Source organism: Atractosteus spatula, chromosome 13 (assembly GCF_055471065.1).
Source record: "Atractosteus spatula isolate fAtrSpa1 chromosome 13, fAtrSpa1.hap1, whole genome shotgun sequence".
Classification (NCBI taxonomy): Eukaryota; Metazoa; Chordata; class Actinopteri; order Semionotiformes; family Lepisosteidae; genus Atractosteus; species Atractosteus spatula.
In genome coordinates, this window is record NC_142718.1 from 32,882,737 (window position 1) to 32,892,202 (window position 9,466).

A 9,466-nucleotide genomic window follows, 5' to 3' on the forward strand; every position below is an offset into this window, starting at 1 on the left:
TCTCCGGCCTTCTGATTCCCACTCTTTTCACTGGCGGGCGGGATGTGTCTGGCCGCCGGGGATCTTGGGAACTCGATTTGCATAGCGGCTTCCCAGAGCGCGTCGTTTCCGGTACAATGTGGCCGGTTGTTTTCTGAGTCATCGCGTCGCCGCAGCACGGATTGGGCACGCCCGCGAGCCGAGAGCCGCAGGCGATGAGCCCGGAGCTGAACGGGCCACACTGGCTCGTTTGTGAGGCCAGGTGCATTGCCAACCACGACCAGTAGGGCAGAGGCATTGGAGGCGGCCTGGGCTCCTGCAGCTGGGCAGCCACGCACTCTGGTTTCTCTTCATCTCGTACAAATCTTTCGCCTTTTACTAAAGATTTCCGTGGAGAGGGGCGTGAATGAGTTCCATGCAATTTTTGTGCTTCCCTGCCTTCGGGTGGGGCGCAGCTGGGCTGGTCAAAGAGAGAAAACAAAACAATTGCTCTTGTTACTGCGGTTGTGGCCATCTGTCTCGTGAGTCCTGGATCTCCGGCCTTCTGATTCCCACTCTTTTCACTGGCGGGCGGGATGTGTCCGGCCGCCGGGGATCTTGGGAACTCGATTTGCATAGCGGCTTCCCAGAGTGCGTCGTTTCCGGTACAGTGTGGCCGGTTGTTTTCCGAGTCATCGCGTCGCCGCAGCACGGATTGGGCACGCCCGCGAGCCGAGAGCCGCAGGCGATGAGCCCGGAGCTGAACGGGCCACACTGGCTCGTTTGTGAGGCCAGGTGCATTGCCAACCATGACCAGTAGGGAAGAGGCATTGGAGGCGGCCTGGGCTCCTGCAGCTGGGCAGCCACGCACTCTGGTTTCTCTTCATCTCGTACAAATCTTTCGCCTTTTACTAAAGATTTCCGTGGAGAGGAGCATGAATGAGTTCCATGCAATTTTTGTGCTTCCCTGCCTTCGGGTGGGGCGCAGCTGGGCTGGTCAAAGAGAGAAAACAAAACAATTGCTCTTGTTACTGCGGTTGTGGCCATCTGTCCCGTGAGTTCTGGATCTCCGGCCTTCTGATTCCCACTCTTTTCACTGGCGGGCGGGATGTGTCTGGCCGCCGGGGATCTTGGGAACTCGATTTGCATAGCGGCTTCCCAGAGCGCGTCGTTTCCGGTACAATGTGGCCGGTTGTTTTCTGAGTCATCGCGTCGCCGCAGCACGGATTGGGCACGCCCGCGAGCCGAGAGCCGCAGGCGATGAGCCCGGAGCTGAACGGGCCACACTGGCTCGTTTGTGAGGCCAGGTGCATTGCCAACCACGACCAGTAGGGCAGAGGCATTGGAGGCGGCCTGGGCTCCTGCAGCTGGGCAGCCACGCACTCTGGTTTCTCTTCATCTCGTACAAATCTTTCGCCTTTTACTAAAGATTTCCGTGGAGAGGGGCATGAATGAGTTCCATGCAATTTTTGTGCTTCCCTGCCTTCGGGTGGGGCGCAGCTGGGCTGGTCAAAGAGAGAAAACAAAACAATTGCTCTTGTTACTGCGGTTGTGGCCATCTGTCTCGTGAGTCCTGGATCTCCGGCCTTCTGATTCCCACTCTTTTCACTGGCGGGCGGGATGTGTCCGGCCGCCGGGGATCTTGGGAACTCGATTTGCATAGCGGCTTCCCAGAGTGCGTCGTTTCCGGTACAGTGTGGCCGGTTGTTTTCCGAGTCATCGCGTCGCCGCAGCACGGATTGGGCACGCCCGCGAGCCGAGAGCCGCAGGCGATGAGCCCGGAGCTGAACGGGCCACACTGGCTCGTTTGTGAGGCCAGGTGCATTGCCAACCATGACCAGTAGGGAAGAGGCATTGGAGGCGGCCTGGGCTCCTGCAGCTGGGCAGCCACGCACTCTGGTTTCTCTTCATCTCGTACAAATCTTTCGCCTTTTACTAAAGATTTCCGTGGAGAGGAGCATGAATGAGTTCCATGCAATTTTTGTGCTTCCCTGCCTTCGGGTGGGGCGCAGCTGGGCTGGTCAAAGAGAGAAAACAAAACAATTGCTCTTGTTACTGCGGTTGTGGCCATCTGTCCCGTGAGTTCTGGATCTCCGGCCTTCTGATTCCCACTCTTTTCACTGGCGGGCGGGATGTGTCTGGCCGCCGGGGATCTTGGGAACTCGATTTGCATAGCGGCTTCCCAGAGCGCGTCGTTTCCGGTACAATGTGGCCGGTTGTTTTCTGAGTCATCGCGTCGCCGCAGCACGGATTGGGCACGCCCGCGAGCCGAGAGCCGCAGGCGATGAGCCCGGAGCTGAACGGGCCACACTGGCTCGTTTGTGAGGCCAGGTGCATTGCCAACCACGACCAGTAGGGCAGAGGCATTGGAGGCGGCCTGGGCTCCTGCAGCTGGGCAGCCACGCACTCTGGTTTCTCTTCATCTCGTACAAATCTTTCGCCTTTTACTAAAGATTTCCGTGGAGAGGAGCATGAATGAGTTCCATGCAATTTTTGTGCTTCCCTGCCTTCGGGTGGGGCGCAGCTGGGCTGGTCAAAGAGAGAAAACAAAACAATTGCTCTTGTTACTGCGGTTGTGGCCATCTGTCCCGTGAGTTCTGGATCTCCGGCCTTCTGATTCCCACTCTTTTCACTGGCGGGCGGGATGTGTCCGGCCGCCGGGGATCTTGGGAACTCGATTTGCATAGCGGCTTCCCAGAGCGCGTCGTTTCCGGTACAATGTGGCCGGTTGTTTTCTGAGTCATCGCGTTGCCGCAGCACGGATTGGGCACGCCCGTGAGCCGAGAGCCGCAGGCGATGAGCCCGGAGCTGAACGGGCCACACTGGCTCGTTTGTGAGGCCAGGTGCATTGCCAACCACGACCAGTAGGGCAGAGGCATTGGAGGCGGCCTGGGCTCCTGCAGCTGGGCAGCCACGCACTCTGGTTTCTCTTCATCTCGTACAAATCTTTCGTCTTTTACTAAAGATTTCCGTGGAGAGGAGCATGAATGAGTTCCATGCAATTTTTGTGCTTCCCTGCCTTCGGGTGGGGCGCAGCTGGGCTGGTCAAAGAGAGAAAACAAAATAATCGCTCGCAATCGCTCTTGTTACTGCGGTTGAGGCCATCTGTCCCGTGAGTCCTGGATCTCCGGCCTTCTGATTCCCACTCTTTTCACTGGCGGGCGGGATGTGTCCGGCCGCCGGGGATCTTGGGAACTCGATTTGCATAGCGGCTTCCAAGAGCGCGTCGTTTCCGGTACAGTGTGGCCGGTTGTTTTCCGAGTCATCGCATCGCCGCAGCACGGATTGGGCACGCCCGCGAGCCGAGAGCCGCAGGCGATGAGCCCGGAGCTGAACGGGCCACACTGGCTCGTTTGTGAGGCCAGGTGCATTGCCAACCACGACCGGTAGGGCAGAGGCATTGGAGGCGGCCTGGGCTCCTGCAGCTGGGCAGCCACGCACTCTGGTTTCTCTTCATCTCGTACAAATCTTTCGCCTTTTACTAAAGATTTCCGTGGAGAGGAGCATGAATGAGTTCCATGCAATTTTTGTGCTTCCCTGCCTTCGGGTGGGACGCAGCTGGGCTGGTCAATGAGAGAAAACAAAACAATCGATCGCAATCGCTCTTGTTACTGCGGTTGTGGCCATCTGTCCCGTGAGTCCTGGATCTCCGGCCTTCTGATTCCCACTCTTTTCACTGGCGGGCGGGATGTGTCCGGCCGCCGGGGATCTTGGGAACTCGATTTGCATAGCGGCTTCCAAGAGCGCGTCGTTTCCGGTACAGTGTGGCCGGTTGTTTTCCGAGTCATCGCGTCGCCGCAGCACGGATTGGGTACGCCCGCGAGCCGAGAGCCGCAGGCGATGAGCCCGGAGCTGAACGGGCCACACTGGCTCGTTTGTGAGGCCAGGTGCATTGCCAACCATGACCAGTAGGGCAGAGGCATTGGAGGCGGCCTGGGCTCCTGCAGCTGGGCAGCCACGCACTCTGGTTTCTCTTCATCTCGTACAAATCTTTCGCCTTTTACTAAAGATTTCCGTGGAGAGGAGCATGAATGAGTTCCATGCAATTTTTGTGCTTCCCTGCCTTCGGGTGGGGCGCAGCTGGGCTGGTCAAAGAGAGAAAACAAAAGAATTGCTCTTGTTACTGCGGTTGTGGCCATCTGTCCCGTGAGTTCTGGATCTCCGGCCTTCTGATTCCCACTCTTTTCACTGGCGGGCGGGATGTGTCTGGCCGCCGGGGATCTTGGGAACTCGATTTGCATAGCGGCTTCCCAGAGCGCGTCGTTTCCGGTACAATGTGGCCGGTTGTTTTCTGAGTCATCGCGTTGCCGCAGCACGGATTGGGCACGCCCGCGAGCCGAGAGCCGCAGGCGATGAGCCCGGAGCTGAACGGGCCACACTGGCTCGTTTGTGAGGCCAGGTGCATTGCCAACCACGACCAGTAGGGCAGAGGCATTGGAGGCGGCCTGGGCTCCTGCAGCTGGGCAGCCACGCACTCTGGTTTCTCTTCATCTCGTACAAATCTTTCGCCTTTTACTAAAGATTTCCGTGGAGAGGAGCATGAATGAGTTCCATGCAATTTTTGTGCTTCCCTGCCTTCGGGTGGGGCGCAGCTGGGCTGGTCAAAGAGAGAAAACAAAACAATTGCTATTGTTACTGCGGTTGTGGCCATCTGTCTCGTGAGTCCTGGATCTCCGGCCTTCCGATTCCCACTCTTTTCACTGGCGGGCGGGATGTGTCCGGCCGCCGGGGATCTTGGGAACTCGATTTGCATAGCGGCTTCCCAGAGTGCGTCGTTTCCGGTACAGTGTGGCCGGTTGTTTTCCGAGTCATCGCGTCGCCGCAGCACGGATTGGGCACGCCCGCGAGCCGAGAGCCGCAGGCGATGAGCCCGGAGCTGAACGGGCCACACTGGCTCGTTTGTGAGGCCAGGTGCATTGCCGACCATGACCAGTAGGGCAGAGGCATTGGAGGCGGCCTGGGCTCCTGCAGCTGGGCAGCCACGCACTCTGGTTTCTCTTCATCTCGTACAAATCTTTTGCCTTTTACTAAAGATTTCCATGGAGAGGAGCATGAATGAGTTCCATGCAATTTTTGTGCTTCCCTGCCTTCGGGTGGGGCGCAGCTGGGCTGGTCAAAGAGAGAAAACAAAACAATTGCTCTTGTTACTGCGGTTGTGGCCATCTGTCCCGTGAGTTCTGGATCTCCGGCCTTCTGATTCCCACTCTTTTCACTGGCGGGCGGGATGTGTCTGGCCGCCGGGGATCTTGGGAACTCGATTTGCATAGCGGCTTCCCAGAGCGCGTCGTTTCCGGTACAATGTGGCCGGTTGTTTTCTGAGTCATCGCGTCGCCGCAGCACGGATTGGGCACGCCCGCGAGCCGAGAGCCGCAGGCGATGAGCCCGGAGCTGAACGGGCCACACTGGCTCGTTTGTGAGGCCAGGTGCATTGCCAACCACGACCTGTAGGGCAGAGGCATTGGAGGCGGCCTGGGCTCCTGCAGCTGGGCAGCCACGCACTCTGGTTTCTCTTCATCTCGTACAAATCTTTCGCCTTTTACTAAAGATTTCCGTGGAGAGGAGCATGAATGAGTTCCATGCAATTTTTGTGCTTCCCTGCCTTCGGGTGGGGTGCAGCTGGGCTGGTCAAAGAGAGAAAACAAAACAATCGCTCTTGTTACTGCGGTTGAGGCCATCTGTCCCGTGAGTCCTGGATCTCCGGCCTTCTGATTCCCACTCTTTTCACTGGCGGGCGGGATGTGTCTGGCCGCCGGGGATCTTGGGAACTCGATTTGCATAGCGGCTTCCCAGAGCGCGTCGTTTCCGGTACAATGTGGCCGGTTGTTTTCTGAGTCATCGCGTTGCCGCAGCACGGATTGGGCACGCCCGTGAGCCGAGAGCCGCAGGCGATGAGCCCGGAGCTGAACGGGCCACACTGGCTCGTTTGTGAGGCCAGGTGCATTGCCAACCACGACCAGTAGGGCAGAGGCATTGGAGGCGGCCTGGGCTCCTGCAGCTGGGCAGCCACGCACTCTGGTTTCTCTTCATCTCGTACAAATCTTTCGCCTTTTACTAAAGATTTCCGTGGAGAGGAGCATGAATGAGTTCCATGCAATTTTTGTGCTTCCCTGCCTTCGGGTGGGCCGCAGCTGGGCTGGTCAAAGAGAGAAAACAAAATAATCGCTCGCAATCGCTCTTGTTACTGCGGTTGAGGCCATCTGTCCCGTGAGTCCTGGATCTCCGGCCTTCTGATTCCCACTCTTTTCACTGGCGGGCGGGATGTGTCAGGCCGCCGGGGATCTTGGGAACTCGATTTGCATAGCGGCTTCCAAGAGCGCGTCGTTTCCGGTACAGTGTGGCCGGTTGTTTTCCGAGTCATCGCATCGCCGCAGCACGGATTGGGCACGCCCGCGAGCCGAGAGCCGCAGGCGATGAGCCCGGAGCTGAACGGGCCACACTGGCTCGTTTGTGAGGCCAGGTGCATTGCCAACCACGACCGGTAGGGCAGAGGCATTGGAGGCGGCCTGGGCTCCTGCAGCTGGGCAGCCACGCACTCTGGTTTCTCTTCATCTCGTACAAATCTTTCGCCTTTTACTAAAGATTTCCGTGGAGAGGAGCATGAATGAGTTCCATGCAATTTTTGTGCTTCCCTGCCTGCGGGTGGGACGCAGCTGGGCTGGTCAATGAGAGAAAACAAAACAATCGATCGCAATCGCTCTTGTTACTGCGGTTGTGGCCATCTGTCCCGTGAGTCCTGGATCTCCGGCCTTCTGATTCCCACTCTTTTCACTGGCGGGCGGGATGTGTCCGGCCGCCGGGGATCTTGGGAACTCGATTTGCATAGCGGCTTCCAAGAGCGCGTCGTTTCCGGTACAGTGTGGCCGGTTGTTTTCCGAGTCATCGCGTCGCCGCAGCACGGATTGGGTACGCCCGCGAGCCGAGAGCCGCAGGCGATGAGCCCGGAGCTGAACGGGCCACACTGGCTCGTTTGTGAGGCCAGGTGCATTGCCAACCATGACCAGTAGGGCAGAGGCATTGGAGGCGGCCTGGGCTCCTGCAGCTGGGCAGCCACGCACTCTGGTTTCTCTTCATCTCGTACAAATCTTTCGCCTTTTACTAAAGATTTCCGTGGAGAGGAGCATGAATGAGTTCCATGCAATTTTTGTGCTTCCCTGCCTTCGGGTGGGGCGCAGCTGGGCTGGTCAAAGAGAGAAAACAAAAGAATTGCTCTTGTTACTGCGGTTGTGGCCATCTGTCCCGTGAGTTCTGGATCTCCGGCCTTCTGATTCCCACTCTTTTCACTGGCGGGCGGGATGTGTCTGGCCGCCGGGGATCTTGGGAACTCGATTTGCATAGCGGCTTCCCAGAGCGCGTCGTTTCCGGTACAATGTGGCCGGTTGTTTTCTGAGTCATCGCGTTGCCGCAGCACGGATTGGGCACGCCCGCGAGCCGAGAGCCGCAGGCGATGAGCCCGGAGCTGAACGGGCCACACTGGCTCGTTTGTGAGGCCAGGTGCATTGCCAACCACGACCAGTAGGGCAGAGGCATTGGAGGCGGCCTGGGCTCCTGCAGCTGGGCAGCCACGCACTCTGGTTTCTCTTCATCTCGTACAAATCTTTCGCCTTTTACTAAAGATTTCCGTGGAGAGGAGCATGAATGAGTTCCATGCAATTTTTGTGCTTCCCTGCCTTCGGGTGGGGCGCAGCTGGGCTGGTCAAAGAGAGAAAACAAAACAATTGCTCTTGTTACTGCGGTTGTGGCCATCTGTCCCGTGAGTTCTGGATCTCCGGCCTTCTGATTCCCACTCTTTTCACTGGCGGGCGGGATGTGTCTGGCCGCCGGGGATCTTGGGAACTCGATTTGCATAGCGGCTTCCCAGAGCGCGTCGTTTCCGGTACAATGTGGCCGGTTGTTTTCTGAGTCATCGCGTCGCCGCAGCACGGATTGGGCACGCCCGCGAGCCGAGAGCCGCAGGCGATGAGCCCGGAGCTGAACGGGCCACACTGGCTCGTTTGTGAGGCCAGGTGCATTGCCAACCACGACCAGTAGGGCAGAGGCATTGGAGGCGGCCTGGGCTCCTGCAGCTGGGCAGCCACGCACTCTGGTTTCTCTTCATCTCGTACAAATCTTTCGCCTTTTACTAAAGATTTCCGTGGAGAGGAGCATGAATGAGTTCCATGCAATTTTTGTGCTTCCCTGCCTTCGGGTGGGGTGCAGCTGGGCTGGTCAAAGAGAGAAAACAAAACAATCGCTCGCAATCGCTCTTGTTACTGCGGTTGAGGCCATCTGTCCCGTGAGTCCTGGATCTCCGGCCTTCTGATTCCCACTCTTTTCACTGGCGGGCGGGATGTGTCCGGCCGCCGGGGATCTTGGGAACTCGATTTGCATAACGGCTTCCAAGAGCGCGTCGTTTCCGGTACAGTGTGGCCGGTTGTTTTCCGAGTCATCGCGTCGCCGCAGCACGGATTGGGCACGCCCGCGAGCCGAGAGCCGCAGGCGATGAGCCCGGAGCTGAACGGGCCACACTGGCTCGTTTGTGAGGCCAGGTGCATTGCCAACCACGACCGGTAGGGCAGAGGCATTGGAGGCGACCTGGGCTCCTGCAGCTGGGCAGCCACGCACTCTGGTTTCTCTTCATCTCGTACAAATCTTTCGCCTTTTACTAAAGATTTCCGTGGAGAGGAGCATGAATGAGTTCCATGCAATTTTTGTGCTTCCCTGCCTTCGGGTGAGGCGCAGCTGGGCTGGTCAAAGAGAGAAAACAAAACAATTGCTCTTGTTACTGCGGTTGTGGCCATCTGTCCCGTGAGTTCTGGATTTCCGGCCTTCTGATTCCCACTCTTTTCACTGGCGGGCGGGATGTGTCTGGCCGCCGGGGATCTTGGGAACTCGATTTGCATAGCGGCTTCCCAGAGCGCGTCGTTTCCGGTACAATGTGGCCGGTTGTTTTCTGAGTCATCGCGTCGCCGCAGCACGGATTGGGCACGCCCGCGAGCCGAGAGCCGCAGGCGATGAGCCCGGAGCTGAACGGGCCACACTGGCTCGTTTGTGAGGCCAGGTGCATTGCCAACCACGACCAGTAGGGCAGAGGCATTGGAGGCGGCCTGGGCTCCTGCAGCTGGGCAGCCACGCACTCTGGTTTCTCTTCATCTCGTACAAATCTTTCGCCTTTTACTAAAGATTTCCGTGGAGAGGAGCATGAATGAGTTCCATGCAATTTTTGTGCTTCCCTGCCTTCGGGTGGGGCGCAGCTGGGCTGGTCAAAGAGAGAAAACAAAACAATCGATCGCAATCGCTCTTGTTACTGCGGTTGTGGCCATCTGTCCCGTGAGTCCTGGATCTCCGGCCTTCTGATTCCCACTCTTTTCACGGGCGGGCGGGATGTGTCCGGCCGCCGGGGATCTTGGGAACTCGATTTGCATAGCGGCTTCCAAGAGCGCGTCGTTTCCGGTACAGTGTGGCCGGTTGTTTTCCGAGTCATCGCGTCGCCGCAGCACGGATTGGGCACGCCCGCGAGCCGAGAGCCGCA

At 58.2% G+C, this 9,466-nt stretch overlaps 18 non-coding genes across 18 annotated transcripts; all 18 read left to right on the top strand.

The window, feature by feature from the left end:
* Positions 1 to 313: 313 nt before the first annotated feature.
* Positions 314 to 430, top strand: LOC148822183 (U5 spliceosomal RNA). The gene has a single exon (XR_016094056.1). It is a non-coding gene; the product is annotated as a U5 spliceosomal RNA (small nuclear RNA).
* Positions 431 to 825: 395 nt separating this feature from the next.
* Positions 826 to 942, top strand: LOC148822184 (U5 spliceosomal RNA). Its single transcript, XR_016094002.1, has one exon. It is a non-coding gene; the product is annotated as a U5 spliceosomal RNA (small nuclear RNA).
* A 395-nt stretch (positions 943 to 1,337) lies between these two features.
* Positions 1,338 to 1,454, top strand: LOC148822185 (U5 spliceosomal RNA). The gene has a single exon (XR_016094037.1). It is a non-coding gene; the product is annotated as a U5 spliceosomal RNA (small nuclear RNA).
* A 395-nt stretch (positions 1,455 to 1,849) lies between these two features.
* LOC148822186 (U5 spliceosomal RNA) lies at positions 1,850 to 1,966 on the top strand. The gene has a single exon (XR_016094003.1). It is a non-coding gene; the product is annotated as a U5 spliceosomal RNA (small nuclear RNA).
* Positions 1,967 to 2,361: 395 nt separating this feature from the next.
* LOC148822187 (U5 spliceosomal RNA) lies at positions 2,362 to 2,478 on the top strand. The gene has a single exon (XR_016094004.1). It is a non-coding gene; the product is annotated as a U5 spliceosomal RNA (small nuclear RNA).
* A 395-nt stretch (positions 2,479 to 2,873) lies between these two features.
* Positions 2,874 to 2,990, top strand: LOC148822188 (U5 spliceosomal RNA). The gene has a single exon (XR_016094068.1). It is a non-coding gene; the product is annotated as a U5 spliceosomal RNA (small nuclear RNA).
* A 405-nt stretch (positions 2,991 to 3,395) lies between these two features.
* Positions 3,396 to 3,512, top strand: LOC148822189 (U5 spliceosomal RNA). Its single transcript, XR_016094028.1, has one exon. It is a non-coding gene; the product is annotated as a U5 spliceosomal RNA (small nuclear RNA).
* A 405-nt stretch (positions 3,513 to 3,917) lies between these two features.
* Positions 3,918 to 4,034, top strand: LOC148822190 (U5 spliceosomal RNA). The gene has a single exon (XR_016094005.1). It is a non-coding gene; the product is annotated as a U5 spliceosomal RNA (small nuclear RNA).
* Positions 4,035 to 4,429: 395 nt separating this feature from the next.
* On the top strand, positions 4,430 to 4,546 carry LOC148822191 (U5 spliceosomal RNA). Its single transcript, XR_016094006.1, has one exon. It is a non-coding gene; the product is annotated as a U5 spliceosomal RNA (small nuclear RNA).
* Positions 4,547 to 4,941: 395 nt separating this feature from the next.
* LOC148822192 (U5 spliceosomal RNA) lies at positions 4,942 to 5,058 on the top strand. The gene has a single exon (XR_016094070.1). It is a non-coding gene; the product is annotated as a U5 spliceosomal RNA (small nuclear RNA).
* Positions 5,059 to 5,453: 395 nt separating this feature from the next.
* Positions 5,454 to 5,570, top strand: LOC148822193 (U5 spliceosomal RNA). Its single transcript, XR_016094033.1, has one exon. It is a non-coding gene; the product is annotated as a U5 spliceosomal RNA (small nuclear RNA).
* Positions 5,571 to 5,965: 395 nt separating this feature from the next.
* On the top strand, positions 5,966 to 6,081 carry LOC148822194 (U5 spliceosomal RNA). The gene has a single exon (XR_016094029.1). It is a non-coding gene; the product is annotated as a U5 spliceosomal RNA (small nuclear RNA).
* A 406-nt stretch (positions 6,082 to 6,487) lies between these two features.
* LOC148822195 (U5 spliceosomal RNA) lies at positions 6,488 to 6,604 on the top strand. Its single transcript, XR_016094035.1, has one exon. It is a non-coding gene; the product is annotated as a U5 spliceosomal RNA (small nuclear RNA).
* A 405-nt stretch (positions 6,605 to 7,009) lies between these two features.
* On the top strand, positions 7,010 to 7,126 carry LOC148822196 (U5 spliceosomal RNA). Its single transcript, XR_016094007.1, has one exon. It is a non-coding gene; the product is annotated as a U5 spliceosomal RNA (small nuclear RNA).
* Positions 7,127 to 7,521: 395 nt separating this feature from the next.
* Positions 7,522 to 7,638, top strand: LOC148822197 (U5 spliceosomal RNA). Its single transcript, XR_016094008.1, has one exon. It is a non-coding gene; the product is annotated as a U5 spliceosomal RNA (small nuclear RNA).
* A 395-nt stretch (positions 7,639 to 8,033) lies between these two features.
* LOC148822198 (U5 spliceosomal RNA) lies at positions 8,034 to 8,150 on the top strand. Its single transcript, XR_016094034.1, has one exon. It is a non-coding gene; the product is annotated as a U5 spliceosomal RNA (small nuclear RNA).
* Positions 8,151 to 8,555: 405 nt separating this feature from the next.
* LOC148822199 (U5 spliceosomal RNA) lies at positions 8,556 to 8,669 on the top strand. The gene has a single exon (XR_016094052.1). It is a non-coding gene; the product is annotated as a U5 spliceosomal RNA (small nuclear RNA).
* A 398-nt stretch (positions 8,670 to 9,067) lies between these two features.
* On the top strand, positions 9,068 to 9,184 carry LOC148822200 (U5 spliceosomal RNA). Its single transcript, XR_016094009.1, has one exon. It is a non-coding gene; the product is annotated as a U5 spliceosomal RNA (small nuclear RNA).
* The last annotated feature ends 282 nt before the right edge of the window (positions 9,185 to 9,466 follow it).